Below are 22082 nucleotides of genomic sequence, written 5' to 3'. Positions count from 1 at the left end.
TTTGATTTGGTTTTGACAGTCTGACTATTCATTGAAAGCAGTCAGGCAGTTTGAGGCTGCTGAGCAAGAAACAGGTACATGGAGGGGGAAGGGAGATGTGGGGGACTGGGGGTGGTGGTGGGGAGCTGCCATCTCTTTCTTTCCTGTAAGATTTTGTGTTTGATTTTACCTTTTGTGCCAAGGGGTGTTTATGGGGATTGTTGCAAGTATTTGGAATAGCATCATTAAGTTAGTATAATCTGTTGGACTTTCTGATAGATTACGTTATTCTGCATTCTGTTCTCTTTCGTCTGTGTTTCATTCGGTAATTTTTTTTTTAGATTAGACTTACAGTGTGGAAACAGGCCCTTTGGCCCAACAAGTCCACACCGACCCGCCGAAGCGCAACCCACCCATACCCCTACATTCACCCCTTACCTAACACTAGGGACAATTTAGGCCAATTCACCTGACCCGCACATCTTTGGACTGTGGGAGGAAACCGGAGCACCCGGAGGAAACCCACGCAGACACGGGGAGAACGTGCAAACTCCACACAGTCAGTCGCCTGAGTCGGGAATTGAACCCGGGTCTCCGGCGCTGTGAGGCAGCAGTGCTAACCACTGTGCCACCGTGCCGGCCTTGTAAATCTTGTAAATAAATTGTTTTGTTTAAACCTAAATGGTTTGACCAGCTGCATCCCTCCTGGAATATCCACGTTACACCTGCTTAAACCAAATAGCAAAGTTAGGGTCTGGGCTACTTTCTTGAAATGGTTTGGAGAGGTCTGGCCTGGTTCATAACAATGGGTTCAGACCTTTTTCTGTGTTTTCTGTAAAGGCTCCAAACTGAGATAGCATCCCAGTGCCTGGAATATATAATATAATATAATAGTAGAGCATTTGGAAGTTAGGAATCTAATTAAAAGTATCAGAATAATTGAAAGTGAGAATTAGCATACAAATAGCTATTAAAGGTGGGATGCATGTTTGGGGTTAAGAAATTTATTTGAGTAGAGGGATCTTTGCCATTCACTTGATGGGACAACATCTAACTTAGAAGAGCTTAGTACTGATGGAGGATGCCTGCACTTGAAAATGATCCATTTCCTAACTAACATTTTTGATTTTGTAAAAGCAAACAAAAGTAATCTGAAAGTAATGATTTTTTAAGTAATGATTGATGATTTTATTCAAATTGTTAATCTGTATATTGCAGCAATTTTCCAAAAAGCTGAAACAGCTGCAATTTCAAAATCAGGACATTTTGGCACATTGCACTGTGGATGGTGTTTCAGTATGAAATAGATTTGCACAATACTTGAATCGGGAGTCAGCCTGGCCAAAGAGCTAAATGGAATAAAATAAGATATCCCAATTTATCATATTTAATTTGTTTCACTTCAGAGACAGTTAAATTTATGACACCTACTTTACATGATTGAACCTGAATATTAATGGAGAACTGTCTTCCTGGATGGCGACTGGTTGTGTCCTTGTAAATATACTACGGTATATTTCATTGATGTGACTGACTCCCCCAGTTTGAGGTTCATTGCATAATGACCTGTTATATGTTTCATCTTAAACCATTAGAACTGTCTTTAATTTACAGATGAACAACAGAAGTCTTAATACATATGCTTTTGCATTATAAATGCAACATGAAAGACACTAATGAGATTCCAAGGGATTATTTTTGTGCAGGACCTTGAGTGTAGGGAGGCCAGGAACATGGCATCAATCTCGAAGGAGGGTGCCTGTAAACAGGAAGGTGGCTTGAAGTGTGTATATTTCAATACGAGAAGTATACGAAATAAGGTAGGTGAACTTGCAGCATGGGTTGGTACCTGGGATTTCGATGTTGTGGCTATTACGGAGACATGGGTAGAACAGGGACAGGATTGGCTGTTGCAGGTTCCAGGGTTTAAATGTTTTAGTAGGGTCAGAGGTGGGGGTAAAAGAGGGAGAGGTGTGGCATTGCTTGTCAAAGATAGTATCACAGCGGTGGAAAGGACGATGGAAGAAGACTCGCCATCTGAGGTAGTTTGGGCTGATGTTAGAAATAGGAAAGGTGAGGTCACCCTGTTAGGAGTTTTCTACAGGCCTCCTAATAGTCCTAGAGATGTAGAAGAAAGGATTACGAGGATGATTCAGGAGAAGAGTAAAAATGATAGGGTGGTTGTTATGGGGGTCTTTAACTTTCCAGATATTGACTGGGAAAGCTATAGCTCGAGTACGTTAGATGGGTCGGTGTTTGTCCAATGTGTGCAGGAGGGTTTCCTGACACAATATGTAGACAGGCCAACAAGAGGTGAGGCCATACTGGATTTGGTTCTGGGTAACGAACCAGGCCAGGTGTTAGAATTGGAGGTTGGTGAGAACTTTGGGGACAGTGACAACAATTCGATGACTTTTACTCTAGTGATGGAGAGGGATAAGTGTGCACTGCAGGGCAAGAGTTATAGCTGAGGCCAGGGAAATTATGATGCGGTGAGGCATGACTTAGGATGCATGACTTGGAAAAGTAGGCTTCAAGGGAAGGGCACAATCGATATGTGGAGCTTGTTCAAGGAGCAGCTATTGAGTGTCCTTGATAAGTATGTACCTGTCAGGCAGGGAGGAAAAGGTCGTGTGAGGGAGCCGTGGTTTAATAAGGAATTGGAATCCCTTGTTAAAGGGAAGAGAGCGGCCTATGTAAAAATGAGGCATGAAGGTTCAATTGGGGCAATTGAGAGTTATAAGGTAGCCAGGAAGGATCTAACGAGAGAGCTAAGAGCAGCAAGGAGGGGACATGAAAAGTCCTTGGTTGGTAGGATTAGGGAAAACCCAAAGGCTTTCTATAGGTATGTCAGGAATAAAAGAATGACTAGGATAGGAATAGGTCCAGTCAAGGATAATAGTGGGAAGTTGTGCGTGGAGGCTGAAGAGATTGGGGAGACACTGAATGAATACTTTTCATCAGTATTCACATTGGCACATGTTGCCGATGTGAACATTGAGTCACAATTAATTAGAATGAATGGCTTTGAGGTATGTAGGGAAGAGGTGTTGGAAATTCTAGAAAGGGTGAAAACAGATAATGCCTGATGGCATTTATCCTAGGATTCTCTGGGAAGCAAGGGAGGAGATTGCAGAGCCATTGGCCTTGATTTTTATGTCTTTGTTGTCTACAGGAATAGTGCCAGAAGACTGGAGGATAGCAAATGTGGTCCCCTTTTTCAAGAAGGGGAGTAGGGATAACCTTAGTAACTGTAGGCTGGTGAATCTCACTTCTGTTGTGGGCAAAGTCTGAGAGAGAATTGTAAGGGATAGGATTTATGAACATCTGGATAGGAATAATGTGATCAAGGATAGTCAGCATGGTTTTGTGAAGGGCAGGTTGTGCCTCACAAACCTTATTGAATTCTTTGAGAAGGTGACTAAGGAGGTGGATGAGGGTAAAGCAGTAGATGTGGTGTATATGGATTTTAGTAAGGTGTTTGATACGGTTCCCCATGGTAGGCTACTGCAAAAAATACGGAGGTATGGCATTGAGGGTGCATTAGAGGTTTGGATTAGGAATTGGCTGGCTGGAAGAAGAAGACAGAGGGTAGTAGTTGATGGTAAAGGTTCATCTTGGAGTGCAGTTACTGCAAGGATCTGTTTTGGGACCATTGCTGTTTGTCATTTTTATAAATGACCTGGAGAAGGGGCTAGAAGGTTGGGTGAGCAAGTTTGCGGATGATATGAAAGTCGGTGGAGTTGTTGACAGTGAGGAAGGATGTGGAAGGTTACAGCGGGACATAGATAAGCTGCAGAGCTGGACAGAAAGGTGGCAAATGGAGTTCAATGTAGGTAAGTGTGAAGTGATTCACTTTGGTAAGAGTAACGAGAAGATGGGGTACTGGGCTAATGGTCGGATACTTGGTAGTGTGGATGAGCAGAGGGATCTTGTTGTCCATGTACACAGATCTCTGAAAATTGCCACCCAGATAAATAGTGCTGTGAAAAAGGCATATGGCGTACTGGCTTTTATTGGTAGAGGAATTGAGTTCCGGAGTCCTGAGGTCATGTTGCAGTTGTATAAGACTCTGGTGCGGCCGCATCTGGAGTATTGTGTGCAGTTCTGGTCGCCATACTATAGGAAGGATGTGGAGGCACTGGAACGGGTGCAGAGGAGGTTTACCAGGATGTTGCCAGGTATGGTAGGAAGATCATATGAGGAAAGGCTGAGGCACCTGATAGAGGTGTACAAGATGATTAGGGGTTTAGATAGGGTTGATAATGAGAACCTTTTTCTACATATGGAGTCAGCTATTACGAGGGGGCATAGCTTTAAATTAAGGGGAGGTAGGTATAGGACAGATGTTAGGGGTAGATTCTTTACTCAGCGAGTCGTGAGTTCATGGAATGTCCTGCCAGTAGCAGTGGAGGACTCTCCCTCTTTATGGGCATTTAAACGGGCATTGGATAGGCATATGGAGGATAGTGGGCTAGTGTAGGTTAGGTGGGCTTGGGTCGGCACAACATCGAGGGCCGAAGGGCCTGTACTGCACTGTATTTTTCTATGTTCTATGTGATTTCTAATTGATGTAAAGTATATTCTCTGAGTTGTTCTTTCACACTGTCTTTTAGTAGTCATGCAGTAACTGCAATAACTTTCTAATAAAATTTAAAAAATTTCAAATAAGTTAAAATGATAGCTAGCACAAATCCTCAATTTTCCCATAGAACAGTGTAAGACCACTCATACAAAATGGGCTTAGAGGCTTGGGCATATACTAACCTGAAAGCAAATGATTTCTGGACCATATCTGTTCTGGACCATTTCTTTTAGCTGATTTTTTTTTGGTTAGTGTTATTTGAGTGGACTTGTTGGCATGTTGTATTGGTTGTTACAACTAAAATTTTGGAAATTAAATTCTTTCCTTGCTATTTTCTTTGGTGAAGGAAGTAAAGGAGGAACTGGAGACAGAATTACTTGCTGTAGAGGCTGATTACGTGCATAAAGCTGTGTATGCAGGCCTAAGGGTAAGAATAACATCACCATAGTCCAGGGAAACCATAGGGCTGCTCATTAAAGAGAGACCACTGGCAGTATCTTTAACCTGAGGGTTACCATGCCTCAGGTGAGGGGTGAGGCTGAGAAAACAGGACCATCACAGTAACCTCACCAAGTAGGAATTGAACGTGCACTGTTGACATCAGTCTGCATCATAAATCAGTCATTCAGCCAATTAAGCTAAGCTGACCCAATAATGTATATTCTGCATCATTGGAAGAAGCCCCAGTGTCTTAAGGTCAATTGCATCAACTCAGACTCTATAGTTGGGCCCCCGTTGCACATTCCAGAAGTAGATCTTGTATCTTATCCAACATTCATTCCTCAACCTATATCTCAAAATAAATTTGACACCTGTTCATCTCATTGTTCATAGGGCCATAGTGGGTGCAAATTGGATGATACATTTGCCAGCATAATTTGTTGTGATGTATTGGCTATGAAACTTTGTTTTAATGTCTTAAATAGATAAATGGGATGATATAAACTCATATCTTTCTACTAGCTATCTGGCAATACTTGAGGTAATAAAAAGCTAAGACATGGAGAGTAGTAGGGGAAGGGCACCAACTGCTACCTGCATCTCCCACAATATACTCTACTTTCTGTCTTTGAGTAATCAGTATAGAATGGGGAGAACATCGAAAGAAATAAAATTCATGTCCAGAATGCTTAATGAAACAGGCACATACTAAGAGTTCAGCTTTCTGCTACATTGTATGTACCTTGACCACTTAGGAAAATCCTAGCTTCCTGAAGCAGAGAATTCTGTTATAGCAATGTACATTTTAAGCAAATGGCCAAAGTCCTCTTGTCCTTATTAGGTGACTTTTAAATGCATGAGAAGTTTTCATAACAGCACTGGACTCTTAATGCATTTCATTATTGTATGAGTTGGTTCATTAAACATTATTAAAGTATGAAGTCACAGTAAAGTAATCTCTTCTATTTCGCTGGCTAAGCAGAAAGATAAAGACCCTTGGCTTTTAACTCACATCACAAATCCTAAAGGTTACCCAGGAGTCGCAAATAAAATTTGATTGCGACAATGAATTTTCAGAGTATATTCAAGGCACACATGCTGCACTCAATGTTACTATGCTGATTGGTAATGACAGCTTAAAGTAATAATAGTAATATTCTGGAAAGCTATTTCAACAGAGTAGAGATTTTCAAGTTTGAATTATATTCGGTGGGACAAAGAAGGGAATTGTTACTGAGTCTGAAGCATCCATTTTATTTGCTTTTATTCAATCAGTAATCACAATCATGTAAGAATCACCCAGTGACCTCTTGAAAGCATGAACTCCAAATGAACTGCTTGTTAGTCTGGTTGGAAGTGCAGGAGAAATTGCAGGACTTAAAGAAGAGGACAATGAGAAGGTGCAAATATTATAATTCATTAGAAGAACCGTCATATGTACTGAATAAAATGAACAGGACGTAGTACGTACAAGAAGGGAAACAATAACAATTAATGTTCCAAAACAGTTCTGTGATAAGATATTCCATAAGCTGACTGTTACCGTGAGACTATCACAAGTAAAATAAAAGAACTGAAAATAAGTGGAATTTGTGAATTACTTTATCCAATAAAGTCATTTCCATGACTCCAATCCTTCTGATGTAATTCCATTACCTACTGATTTTCCAGTTAAATGCAAACCTTTCATATCAAAGTAACAGGTGATGTAACATATGAAACAATTCATGCATAAAAGTAACAGTTGCTTATGGAGGTATATTTTGAATGGATTGAACTTTCTGACTAGAAGGATGTATTGAGCTATTGGTACATACTATTCTATTCACACAATTTACACTGTATTAAATAATTTGGTCTATGAACAGTTACTGTACACAAGTGCACCTAGTGTAGGTAAGTACATAATTTCACATAACAAGGCAACTTCAGAAAATCTATACTTCTGAAACATTTTGAACTCATCTGACCTTAATTTAAATCTCTCTCTCTTCCTTGCTGCATAAACATTCAAATTTCTAATTTTCAATAATTTTCTGCTGAAGTTACTATAACTGATCTGAAGAACCTTTGTGGGAAAATCTAACAATTATCTTTGTTCCTTCACTCTGCTATACCCCAAATATTTTTAATACATTTAAAAATTAATAATTAACATAGTTAATTAGTTAATAATTTATTTTTTAGGTTTGAGATGAAAGTAGGAATTGAACTTTGAAAAGCAGCTTGTTCTAAAAGAGAAAGCAATAAAGACTTTCTGTTGCAACCTGGCCTGGAAAAATAATGCACCTTAATTACTGATCTAAGAACATTGTAGACGAATTGACATCAGGTTGCTGTTATGCTCAGGGCTGGCAGATGATTGGATGTTGAATTGGTCAATTAAGGGAGGAATAGTGCTAACCATCCAACTGCAGAAATCATTAAGTAAAATGATGTAAAAAGAGGGAACCAGATCTGACTGGGCTTTGGTAGGAGGCAGCGTGATTTCTTTTAAGCTTCCAGTCACTTTGCCATTTTGTTTTGTTCTTTCTCTAGCTTCTCTCCAGTTATCAAGTTGTTGAATGATCTGAGAAAACAATTTCCTCTCCATAAGAAATAATTAAATATTTCTAGAAGTCTGTTTGCATTAACCTGTGGGTTTAGATCATTGACATTAATTACCTTGTTGCTTATCTGTGTTCTGCTAAAGTTACAATTATTAATAATAAACTAAGTTTTTGTTTAAGTTATACACTTGGTGCTCAAGATCTATTATTTGTAAAGTTTGGTTAGGAACAATTGAGATCTTTGAACATTTTACTTGCACTATGTGGTAAATCCAGTAATAGTGATGCTGATTTGGCTTGGCTTGCTATCCCTGTATCATAATATTGTGGACCTCCAAGATTAGTGGGTTGATTTACAATGCACAGTTGTTTACTGTGTACAAATTCCTTAATCCCCTTAGTATTTTTCAGATGTCTTAATCCACATTAATTCTTATGAAATTAGCCACAGGATGTTAGGGCCTATGAATAAATACCCTTCCAATAATAGACACAAGATTTCAAGCAGCTAGAAAATGTTCAAGAGAAAGATAATACTACAGATTTAAAGGAACTAAAATATAACACATTCAATCATGTGGAAAAGGCTGAATGAGCCAGAGAATCATTTCTGTCTGCCATTGTTTATGTATAAGAATGGTAAAGGTTTAATAATTAATTTTACCTCAATTTCTTCTGAGAGTCCTTTTGGAGAAGTGACAAGTACTATGCTCATAGCACTTCACATAGAAGTGAGTGGCAGTTAGCAAAGAAATTGAACTGTAAAACATGAGTGTTTCTTTTTCCATTACAGTAGGATGTAAGAGGAGATTTTTTGAGACCATTGTAATCTTTGATGGTTCCACCTCTGTCTGACCAACCTCAGCAATGGCCACATTGAAAATGTCCAGTATCACCTCCGTGTAAAGCACCATCTCCACAGTGGAGGATTTCCGGTTCCAGTAGGCCCAGAGACTGGGGCTGATGAGGTTACAGCTGCAGTGGCAGCAACATCGCATGCCTGGAGTGAGGATTCCTGGCATTATTGTGATTGCAGTGGAGCCTGGGACTCCTGGTTGCGGTCGCATTAGGCAGGGATTTCTGGTTATCAGCTAGGCAGTGGTGATGACAGCTGAGCAGGGATTCTTATTTGGAGGGAAAGTGCGGGTTCAGTATTAGACTCAACGGTAGCATTGGCACCACGATGGCACTTAAAGAGTGGTCTCTCCTACATTAGTGGGTCTGGTGAGGGAATAGAGGAGGTGTGTTGCTGGTGAGCTAGTTCAGGACTCATGGTGGTGGCAGTGGAACGAAGATAGACTGTCTTTCAGTTATACCTTTTTACTCTTTTTATTTTTAAATTGTCCAATTTTGCACGAGATTTTGGTGAGAGTTTAAGGTTTCCATTATATTTTATTGTTTATTCTTTGTAAAATGTAAGTGACAGTTAATCATTCAATTCAATGATGGGTTTAAGAATATGCAGGTGTGCCTGACCCCTCCAGTTAGTTTATCCTCCAATTCCCCCCTTAGCTCACACTACTTTAAATTCCCATTCCACAATTTTAGGCTTGTGCCATTTTCTTTTTAGATACCCAAGTAACATAATGTGGTCAAGCAGTATAGGAGCGTGAACAAAAGATTGATGATGAAGACCCAGTGTCATTCCTTGATTTCACAATCACATCTACCAGTTCAGATAATGATGCTGCACATGTCTTGAAGGACAAATTAGAGGTGGGATTTGCATATATGAGAAACCAGTTCTGAGTGGTCAACCTTGTTCTGCAAGGGAAAGGGAAGTGTGTTATTGATGCTATGCAATCTGTTTGCCTGATCTGGATGTGTCTGTTTGCTCACTCGCAGTGTGTGTAAGATATGAGTCTCAGGCTTGCAGCAGTGCTGAATGTGTGAGGTTGAAGTGAAGCATTTGAATATTAGGTATGAGTCTTGATCTCTACAGATCATTGCTAGATGAGTGATGTATATGTGATGATTTGTACTGTAGATGAGATGACTGGTGCAATTGTAAAAATATAGATTTTGAAGTTGCTATATCTTGACCACCTGTATGGGTCATTGAACTTACTGTGGCACTGCATTCAGGTCTCCAGGACTAAACTCCTAACATTGACTTCCATGGTTAACTGTTTCCTCTGACTTTTGTGCGGATGTGGATGCTCTCCTTCCTCCTTATGTTTACAGTACATTTCCTCCTTTCCACCTCTCACCAAAACCATTCATGCAGTGTCCAAAAACGTGGAGCGCTCTATTCCGTGTTGTGTTATTCTTGACTCTTTCTTGGTGTGATCACCCGTACAAGGCCCACTAATTATTAAATTACTAATTATTCTCCTTGTGGAGCTTGTTGCATGTGAGTTCTCTTGGTAACAGGCAATGGCCTGCCCAGCTCATCACTTGCCCAGCTGATCACCCTTTATAAAGCAGACCTAGCGATGAGTCTACATAACTGTCTGCCCCTGGTTGGAAATAGCCTATGTATGCCATGAGTAATGGCTCTACATTGGTATTCAACAATAAATGATGTTCCTTTCCAGTCTGATTTTCTTAGTTGTTACATTGTTGAGAGAGTCAAGAAAAGTTTCACACAGCCTTGCCTTTCAACAAAGTCAGTAAGACTATGATGGGGATATATATATATATATATATATATATATATATATGTGTGTGTATATAAAAAAATACTATTTGGGAAATTTGAACCTTATGATGTGGTTGGAGGATCGAACCATACACTAAAAGAATGAGACTCTTCTTTCATGCAAAAGGAATAAAAGGGGATCATTGACCAAAAGTAAGTCTCCTTGACCACTTATGGGTCCTTCAGTTTCAATATTATGTCCTTGAAGACATTTCTTTAGCCAGAGAGTGGTGGGCCTATGGAAATCATTGCCACAGAGCGCAGTGGAGGCCGGGATGTTAAATGTCTTCAAGGCAGAGATTGATAAATTCTTAATCTTGCAAGGAATTAAGGGATATGGGGAGAGTACAGGGTAAGTGGCGTTGAAATGCCCATCAGCCATGATTGAATGGCAGAGTGGACTTGATGGATCAAATGGCCTTACTTCCACTCCTATTTCTTATGGTCTTATGGTCTTAACATTATAAAGAGTTTAATCTACACAGCAATGCTGGAATCAAAATCCTTTGATGAGCTGTTATATATGGTAGCAGACCATTCTGATATTTCGAAGTGTTATAGATATGACATGGCCAATGGACTTCCTGGGGAACCAGTTACTGAATCATTGATAAGACTATGGAAATTGGCAGGACACTATGAGTATAGATCAGCTGTTTGGGAAATGTTAAGAGATTGTTTAATTTGTGCAATTAATAATATTGTTCCCCAAAAGGAGCTATGACCGAACCAGACCTCGACATCAAGAATGACCCTTTCTCTCAAAAATGCAGAAAATGTGCTTCAGGGAGTTCAGGCATCCATAGATGCTACCGTCCTCAACATTGGTCAGCCCTATACCTCCGAGTCTAGTCCCCAGCGGATAACATTCATGCCTCCTGTTTGGTGCCAAGGAAGGGTGATTAGAGTCAGAGGTTGTTAGATTTCAAAACTGGATGGGATGTTTCTCAACAATATAATGAGGAGTAAGAACATCCATCCTGCATTTATGGTCAGACAATTCACTCCAGACAAAGGCACCAAAGTAGGCAAATGTGTATCTCTCAGTTTGAAGGGCAAAATAACCTCAAGACCGAGCATTGCAAATAAACCAGCCTGAAGATGAGAAGTTGATACAGTGAAATTGCTCCCTAAGTGGCCCCAATTAACATAAAACTTCAGGTAAATGACCATCCTACTAGAATGGAGGTAGACACGTGCCACCATATCTATTGTTGGGCAGAAATTTTTCAGGAAACTCAAGTGGGGCATCCAGTCTTTAAGCCTGTGAGACACCAAGGCTAGATTGGACACATGGGCGGCACGGTGGCACAGTGTTTAGCACTGCTGCCTCACAGCGCCAGAGACTCGGGTTCAATTCCCATCTCAGGTGACTGACTGTGTGGAGTTTGCACATTCTCCCCGTGTCTGCGTGGGTTTCCTCCGGGTGCTCCGATTTCCTCCCACAGTCCAAAAATGTGCGGGTCAGGTGAATTGGCCATTAAATTGCCTATAGTGTTAGGTGAAGGGGTAAATGTAGGGGAATGGGTCTAGGTGGGTTGCAGGTCGGTATGGACTTGTTGGGCTGGTGGGCCTGTTCCCACATTGTAAGTAATCTAATCTAGTCTAATACACTAGGGAACTCTTGTGTATAACTGGCACCATTGTAATCCCAATTACACATGAGCAGCAGGCAATTCAACTCCCCTTACTGGTCGTACAGAGTCAGGTCACAATCTTTTACAAAGGGACTGGTTACAGGAAATTCACCTGGATTGGCAATAGATTGTTAATTTTTTTAAAATTAATTTGTGGGATGTGGGCATTATTGCCCATCTCTAGTTGTCATTGAGAAGGGAGTGGTGAGCTTCCTTCTTGAACTACTGCAGTCTACCTGCTGTGGTTTGACCCACAATGCCATTCGGGAGGGAATTCTAGGTTTTTGACCCAGCGACAGTGAAGGAATGGCGATTTATTTCCAAGTCAGGTTGGTGTGTGGCTTGGAGTGGAAATTGGAGGTGGTTGTGTTCCCATGTTATCAGCTGCTCTTGTCCTTCTAGTTGGAAGTGGTCTTGGATTTGGAAGATGCTGTGTGAGGATCTTTGATGAACTTCTACAGTGCATCTTGTAGATTATACTTATTGCTGTTACTGAGCATCAGTAGCGGACGGAGTAGACGTTTGTGGATGTGATGCCAGTCAAGCAGCTGCTCTGTCCTGGATGATGTCAAGCTTCTTGAGTGTGGTTGGAGCTACACTCATCCAGGCAAGTGGGGGGTATTTCATCACACTCCTGATTTGTGTCTTGTTGGTGATGGACAGGTTTTAGGGAGTCAAGAGGAGAGTTACTCGCTGCAGTATTTCTCGCCTCTGACTTGCTCTGTGTTTATGTGGTGAGTCCAGCTTAGTTTTCAGTCAATGGTAACATCCAAGATGTTGATAGTGGGGGATTTGTTTATGATAACACCATTGAGTGTCAAGGGACAGAGGTTAGATTATCTTTTATTGGTGTTAGTCATTTGTATGGTGTGTAAGTTATTTGCCACTTGTCACATCACTTCTTGATTTCCCAGTTAGGTACAATTGTTTTGCTGTGTATTTACCTGATTGCTTCTTCATGATGTTTTAAAAACTCCATTAGATAACTCCTCAATCTTCTATTCTGATGAAAATACAAGCCAAGTGTATGCACCCAGTCCTCATAATTTAATGGTGTAAGCCCCAGCATTATTCTGGTAAGTACACACTACACCCGATCTGATGTCCTTCCTGTGGTGCTATGCCCAAGTACAATGCATAGAGTCTGGCCAAAGCTGTATACAATGAAAGAAAGACTTCCTTCACTTTGTATTTTTAGCCCTTTGAAATAAAAGCCAACATTCAATTTGTCTTTTTGATTGATTTTGCACCTGCCTTAGGAAGCCAATCCAAACAGGGACTTAAATGAAAGAGAATATTCCCTGTATGTAATATTTCTCAGCATGCTTTCCCACAATTAAGGCTTCTTGATCGAAGTTAACATCCAGTAAATTAACTCCTTCCAAGTGTAATTTTAACTAACAGATCTGCAAAGAGCTTATTATAATATTTAAATCAATGTTTTGGAGATGCTGGTGTTGGACTGGAGTGTACACAGTTAAAAATCACACAACACCAGGTTTAATTGGAAGCACACTAGCTTTCGAAGGATCTCCAACCAACATTGTACACCAGGTACATTGATGACATTTTCTTCCTCTGGACCCATGACGAGGAGTCACTGATAAAGCTATACAGTGACATCAACAAGTTTCATCCCACCATCAAACTCACCATGGACTACTCTGAGCTGTCTGTCTCATTCTTGGACACGTACGTCTCATTCTTGGACACGTGCGGACACCTCAGCACCACGCTCTACCGCAAACCCACAGGCAACCTCACAATGCTACACTTCTCCAGCTTCCACCCAAAACATATTAAAACAGCCATTCCCTATAGACAAGCCCTACACATACACTGGATCTGCTCAGATGAGGAGTAACGTGACAGACACCTGGAAGTACTCAAGGATGCTCTCACAAGAACGGGGTACGATGCTCAACTCATCGACCACCAGTTCCGACGTGCCACGGCAAGGAACTGTAATGACCTCCTCAGGAGATAGACATGTGCTACAACTGACAGGGTACCCTTCGTTGTTCAGTACTTCCCAGGGGCTGAAATATTACGCCATGTTCTTCGTGACCTGCAACACATTATCAATGAGGATGAGCACCTCACCAAGGCCTTCCCCACACCTCCACTACTTGCCTTTAAACAACCGCCAAACCTCAAACAGATCATTGTTCGTAGCAAACTGCCCGGCTCTCAGGACAACTCCATACAACCCTGTCACGGTGGACGCTGCAAGACATGTCAGATTGTGGACATAGGTACCACTATTAAGCGTGGGAATACCTCCCAACTTGTACATGGCAGGTACTCATGTGACTCAGCCAATGTTGTCTATCTTATACGTTGCAGGCAAGGATGCCCGGAGGCATGGTACATTGGGGAAACCGAGCAAAGGCTATGGCAACAGATGAATGGGCACTGCACAACAATCAACAGACAGGAGGGTTCCCTCCCAGTTGGGGAACATTTCAGTGGTCCAGGACATTCAGCCTCGGATCTTCGGGTGACCATCCTCCAAGGTGGACAGGCAGCAGAGGAAAGTGGCTGAGCAGAGGCTGATAGCTAAGTTCGGTACCCATAGGGAGGGCCTCAACCGGGACCTTGGGTTCATGTCACATTACAGGTGATCACCATTGCACTACACACACACACACACACACACACACACACACACACACACACACACACACACACAAATATTCCTACACACACACACTCTCACATACACACGGACACAGGTACACACAAACGTGCACACAGACACCCACACACACCCTTATAGACACACACACTCCCACACGCACCACCTTGCAGACTTAAGACACTCTGCACCCACTACACACACACACACACACACACACACTTTCTCACACTCACAACCCCCACTCCAGACAGACAGACACACACAGACAGACAAAGACCCACATGCACATATATATTTTGTGGGGTGAATTTATATTGCAGAGTTATATTGCACTTTGCTCAAAAACTGCATACATTCATGTAGAACTCTGAGCTCAAAAACTGCAGGAATTTATGTAAAATTCTGTTATCTCACTTATTAGATTAGAATCAATCTAAACATCAGGTCATAGACAGAGAACACGGGGGATAACACCTTCAACATATTGTCTAGCTATCACCATTGTTAACAGCTAACCCAAGAATGCAACTTTAAAAAGAAGGGTTTTGTGTTTTACACATGAAAGAAGTGAAACTATCACTGTATTCTAACAGATGAAAGGCTTAACAGACAATCAATTTTTCACGTGTAATTTCAGTTACATCACACTGCAAATTTTTGCTATAAATTCGGTGTTAGGATTGAGCCCTCCACTACCACCTGATGAAGGAGCGTCGCTCCGAAAGCTAGTGCTTCCTATTAAACCTGTTGGACTATAACCTGGTGTTGTGTGATTTTTAACTAAATCAATGTTGTTCTCTTTATGGAGTTTAATCAGGAAAGGAGACAGAAAAATTAGATTCAGACCACTGCCTGAAAAATACGTACAGTGATATGGAACCTACTTTTCAAAATATTTATATTTTTTTTAAATGAAAACTGTAGCTTGGTATTTATTTTTTATAGTAAAGGCTCATATTGCTACTGACTTTTACCTTCATCACCCTTGCATAAATATTTGTCTCAGGATAAGTAAAGGCTTTTGTAAGGAGCTGTTATCACCAAATGAATAAAGGGGAGAAATAGGATTGTTCTATTTTTTGACATGGAGATTGTAATTTGTTGCCTGCACATGAATTGTTCAAGTAAAGTTGACAACACCGAAAGTTGGTGCGCCCATCTCACTTCCATGATCAGTCCCTAAGGAATCCTGCATCATTCAATACACAAAGTTATACTACGTTAGTAAAAGCCATTGTGCACTATTGGAGAACAGCAGTGTTTTGAGCAAAGGATATGTTCATGGCTGAATTTTCAAAGCTGCATTCACTATAAAGAACAGCTGCATTAACATACAGATAACCACAGAGCAAAGTCTTCCCAAGCATGGAACAATGTGGAAATCGGCAAGAAAGTTAGATAAATCTTATGAGGTTGGCAGTGAGAAGCTTCTCAATGTTGACAGCAAGAAGTCCCATTTTCCAATCAAGTGTTCAATGACAAGATGAGATTCTCACCAGTGAGTGACAAGAGGTTTACTTGCACGCAGCAGCATGCATTAACATCTTTTATTTACTTAATCTTGCCTAATTTATATGCAGTTCTCCATCTGCTGTATAGAAACTAGATGGTGAAAATTTCTGATGTGCAAGTTAGGGCGGTTACTTCACAACTCCAGCTCACTGCTTGCTCTGCCAGAAATTGATCTTGGACGCAAGTCAATAACATCTCAGGGCGCACTCCAAGGGCAGTAACTGCATGCACCCTCCTCTCCTGTCCACCAACATTACACATATATCACTCTCGTGACAAATGTCCAAGCTATTTGCAAGACAGATCTTCATTTTATTAGGTAATGAAGTGCACCAGCACCTTTCATTTGAAGGTTGCCGCCATTTTGCATGCAGGGACAGCCATCCAGCTCACAGATTCAACCATGGTGGATCACAAGGATCCTCAACTGCTCTTAAAGCACTAACTACTTGCATGCTCCCAGCATCTCTTCCTTGCCTTGTCTTTTTGCAATCTTCCTCCTCAGCCAGAGCTTAAAGGTTCATAGTATGTCTGCCTTGCCTAACCTTTAAAAGCAGACACAAAGGTATGCAATTGTCATGATCATCAGCAGTAATCAGTCAAAGGGAGAACATGTTCTGAGAAGGCAGCTTGTAGCTTCAATCTTACAAATGCATGATGTGTTAGCAGCTTACACAGCAAACACATTTCATGTGAATTAACTGAGTGGCCATGTCTCAATGTCTAAGGGGAGCAGCCCTTAGTCAAGTCAAAGCAGACACCTTTCAGTCAGGGGTTCCAGTACAGTAAGGCAAGAGAAGCCTCTGATCTCTGTTGAGGGGCTTGAACATGGTTTCAAGAACCTCTACAATTTGGAAACAGGCTCTTCAGCTCAACAATTATTTGGCCACTTGGGGCAGTTAGAAGGAGGGCCTCAATACCTTTAGAGTCTGGACCACAGTCAGTCAAGTGACCAATTTCAGGGGTCACTGCTGCAGGACAGATTCTGGGAACTCAATCATGGGGTTAGAGTCAGTCTACAATATTTTTAGATTAGATTCTTTTTAGATTACTTACAGTGTGGAAACAGGCCCTTCAGCCCAACAAGTCCACAATGACCCGCCGAAGAGCAACCCACCCATACCCCTACATTTACCCCTTACCAAACACTACAGGCAATTCAGCATGGTCAATTCACCTGACCCGCACATCTTTGGACTGTGGGAGGAAACCGGAGCACCCGGAGGAAACCCGGGCAGACACGGGGAGAACGTGCAAACTCCACACAGTCAGTCGCCTGAGTCGGGAATTGAACCCGGGTCTCAGGCGCTGTGAGGCAGCAGTGCTAACCACTGTGCCACCGTGCCACCTACAATGATGCAGAGGAGATACCAGTTGTAAAGGGGAGCTGGCACAGGAATGATAGAGCATGGGAGGGAAAGCGGTAATGGGAGAAAGGTTTATTGGCAATCAGCATCAGCCTAAACTATGATGGGGGACAATGCACCACTACATTTGGCATGATGACCTGATATCTGGGATTTAGAGGTAAGCTGTAGAGATGAACAGTTAAATAAACCTAACTTCATTGGATTCAAGATTATTATGGAAAAGGTCAAGAATGGTCCTGAAACCTAAACTGATTTTAATCAGATCATATACAATTTGGCCAGAGTGGACTCAGGGCATACACTTTTAGATAAATCTTATTCAGAGCAGGGGGACTTATTCAAGAAGGAAATAGGGAGAGTGCAGGGCCAACCTGGTCCAATAAAGAAAGAGGGTGGGACCAACAAATCCAGCAAACCCTAGACAATGAGAGATATATAGGATTAGATAAAGAGAAAAAAGGGAGGATTATTGCATAGGGCAAGGGTTCAAAACAGCAGAAGCTGTAGAGGAGTTTAGAGTGTGCAAGGGGGATTTTGGAATGAAAGCTAGGAGAGTAAGAATGGGAGCATGGAATGACAATGATAAGTAAAATGAAGGAAAATCCTAAATTATGTTGCAGGTTTTTTGTGATAAAAAGATAACGGAGGGACAGAGTATATGAAGGCCCACAAGGGAAATGTGTCCTCGGACTAAAATGACACAAGGAGAGTTCTAAATGAATATCTTGTGTTTTTTTACACTAGTGAGAGGAAAGATGTGGGGAAAGAAATCATGGAGTAGGACTGTGATATAATTAAAGAAATTAACATAGAGAAACGATTTTGAGTGGTCTGGCAGGATTAACTGCAGATAGATCTCCAGGGCCTGATTACATGTATATCGAGTTGTTGATTGAGGCAAGAGGGGAAATTGCAACGATGCTGGCATTAGTTTTCAAATCATCACTGACCATATGAGATGTGCCAGAGGACTAGAGGTCAGCCAATAGGGCATTGATATTCAAGAAGGGATGAAGGGATGTATTAGGAAACTACAGGCCAGCCTGTCTAACCTCAGTGGTGGGGAAAATATTAGAAGCAATTCTGAGAGACAGAATTACAGAGAGGTCATGTCTGACCAAATTGATTGAATTTTTTTTAAGAAGTCACCAGTAATGCAAATGTGGTCATTATATTTGACTTAGTCTTTTTTGGACTTCAGAAAGGCTTTTGATAAGGGAGATTGGTAATGAAGGTGAGAGCCAATGGAATCCAAGGAAGTTTTGTGAATTGGATCCAGAATTGGCTGAGTGTAAGCAAGCAGAGGTGATTGTTGACAGGTGTTTTTGTGGTTGGAAGCCTATGTCCAATGGTGTTCTGCAGGGCTCAGTTTTGGGACTCTTGCACTTTATCATAGTTATGATTTAGACTTGAATGTGGAAGGGTTGCTCAGTCCATTTGTGGGTGACATGAAAATTGGTTGTGGGGAGTAAACAATGAGAAGGGTAGCCTTAGATTACAGGAAGATATAGATGGGCTAGTCAGATAGGTTTACTGTGGCAAATAAGAATCCAATATATTGAAGTGTGAGGAGGTGATGTGCTTGGGCAGGACAAATAAAGCAAGGGAATGCATGATAAATGGGAGGACTCTACATAGCACTGAGGATCAGTGGGCCCTTGGTATGCATGCACATCGGTCCCCTAAGATAGTAGGATGGGCATATAAAGTGGGGAGTTAGGAAGGCATATGGGATGCTTGCTTTTCTTAGCCAAGGCATCGGTTTAAGAGCAGGGTGGTGATGCTGAAACTATATAAGGTATTCATAAGGCTACAGGTAGAGTATTGTGTGAAGTTATGGAATCCACATTAGAGCAGTGATGTGATTTCACTGGCGAGGATGCAGAGGCTGGGCTGGAGAATTTTAGAAGAGAGATTGTAGAAACTTAGGGAGGACATGATTGATGTCACAAAGGCTAGATAGAAAGGAACCTATCCCTATGTTGGAGGATTCAATGTCTAGGTGGCATAGATTTAAGGTAAGGCAAGAAAGTTGGAGGGGCTGTGAGGGTTGTGAGATTTGGAACTCTGTGCCCATTAGGATATTAAAGGCAGAACCTTGCAAAATGTTTAAGAAGCAATTAGATGTGCACTGTGATGCCATGACATACATTGGCCAAATGCTGGAATCTGAGACTAGAATAATTAGGTGCTTGTTTCTGATCTGCTCATACTCAATGTGCTAAAGTCCCTTTTACTGTGCTATAGACTCATATAACTCAATAAATGGTGGAAGTCTGGCTGTATTGTTGAGGGAGAAACAGAGTTAGCATTGTAAGTCCAGTATAATCTCTTCAGAACTGAATATCTGTTTTCTCTGTAAACGTGTTACCAGACCTACTGCAAAACCCTTTTCCAGCATTTTCTATGTTTGGTTCAGATTTCCAGCATCTGCAATATTTTGCTTTTAGTTAAATTAATGTGTTGGGTGTAAACATGGATCATAGCTGATGGGTTGATGGGGAGGTTTATCAAGAAAGGAGCATGAATATGTTTGGGTGGTGTGGCCACCTTGCCTGTAGCTCCCTGTGTGAAGCACAACTGCTGTTGCTTTCCATTGTGATCCAAATAGTAAATGTACAATAGAGTTGAAAATGGCTTCCACCACATCTGGAGTGGTAATTGTTCCATTTGATAACGGAGAGAGTCTCACTCTGAGTGTTGTGAGGCTCTTCAAATGACAACAGAATCATACAGACACCCATTCAGTACAAGTGGAAGACATGTAAATGCTGGGCATTAACCTATCAAATGCACCACAAATCCTGACCATCTTTGGCACTCTTGGCCACATCATGTGACATCAGGAATCAATTCCACTAATGACTGTGACACACAAGCAATAAATTGTGCCAACTGACCCTGGTTGCAAATACCTTCTAAGTTTCCATAGCCTGCACATAGCGCTTACAGGCATCACCTTGTCTTCCTGTGAGGAAGGGATTGTCTCCTGGAGTGAAGTCAAGCCTTTCGTCACACTGTTACCTTTCCATTGTGGCTGAGCACTAGTGCTGAGATAAGAACACTTCTGCATTTTTCACTCACTACAAATCACACTCTTCAATGCACTACACTCTAATCACTCACCAAGTAGCAAACTCTGGCACTCAAGGAAAATCCCTGCACATACACACTAAAGAATACATGCCCATATTCTATTATGGCAGGAATGTTGCCCAAGCCCAGTGGCATACTATCACTGACATTTTCCTTTCTCTGTTGCAGAAAAAAAAGTCCAACAATAGATAGGGAAGAGTGAGAGCCATCAGGAGACCAACACAGCTGAATCCCTTTAGCACTGTCAAGAAGATAGTGGCAAGCATCATCAGGACCAGTGCCACACATCCAGTGACACAAAGCAGTCTCAATGCCATTGAGGATAATGGTAAGTTGCTATGTTTTTAGCTTCGTTCTTCCTTCTCCAATGTGATGTGATGAATTTGAAACTGCAGAGATGGTTTGACTGAGAATAATTGTTTTTATGAAGAGAAGGGTGGATTCCCAAACCCAGAGGTCCTTCGTGTCGAAGATTATATGATTGGGTTCTTGTCAATCAAACAATGGTTTTACTTGTACAAGGGCTGGTTTTCCTACTGGTAGCAAGATATTGATACGTTAACTGTCAGACTGAGAAGAGCAAAAGGTTAGAACACACATGCAGTTTAGATATATATCTGGATAGATACAAATTGTTCCATTTGGCAGTTGGAACAGATGATGGATGCATGACACACCAACACAGAAAAGTAACAAGATTTACAGAGAACTGAACAAATTTAGAAATGTAGTAACACCACATTGCAAGAAAGAACAAAAACAAGTGATCTGGTAAGCTAGAATAATGATAATTGCTGCATGGCCTAATGAGATTACAAGTTCAACCCATTAACCTTTAGTTAATAAATATGCTCCATATTACCTCCTTTGTGCTTACCGAAGCACAAAAAAAAGATAAATGGTAAGATCAGCAGAAACAAGATTAAAAACAATAAGACTACCAATACAATTTCTAGTTCAGTCCATGGATTATGATTGCCCTGCGACCACTGCTTGATCCAAACTATTCACATAGGGGATTTCTAGGAGATCGTTTTTATATAATGATGACTTTGGGCACAAGTTAGGACAAATCAAAGTCCAACAAAGGAGGGGAATCCATGTCCAAGCAATGCACCAAAATCCAAGCAATGCAACAATTCCATGAAAAACTATAGTACGTGCTGACTGTGGATGGGATTAGGGCTCATGTTCACCTTTTCTTGTTTCTAGATCAAAAGTCAATAATGTCCACATTTTACTATACTGGAGGATTAAGGTCAGCATTGTCTATATTACTGCATACAATCCTACAAAGACAAAAACAGCAGTCAATGAGTAACACAGCCAACAAATGTTCATCTTGTTAAATTGAATTACTGCTAGACAGAAGGATCAAGGTTAGCAAGTTGCATCCTCATCGATGCTCATCAATTTGGCAGATTGTTCCATATTCAGTATAACCATTTGTATATTTGAAGATACCTTCATTTTCAATTTAAAGGCATACCCTGTACAACAGGCCAGGAAGAAGACAAGCAAGATTTTCTTCCCATAAGGTGGAAGGTGGAGATCACCTCCTCCGAATCACGCGAGCCTGAATTGAGATAATAGTCACTGTAAGAGCAGATATATCATGAGAGATTTCAATG

Source organism: Hemiscyllium ocellatum, chromosome 34, assembly GCF_020745735.1.
Source record: "Hemiscyllium ocellatum isolate sHemOce1 chromosome 34, sHemOce1.pat.X.cur, whole genome shotgun sequence".
Lineage (NCBI taxonomy): Eukaryota > Metazoa > Chordata > Chondrichthyes > Orectolobiformes > Hemiscylliidae > Hemiscyllium > Hemiscyllium ocellatum.
This window is presented reverse-complemented; position numbering follows the sequence as displayed.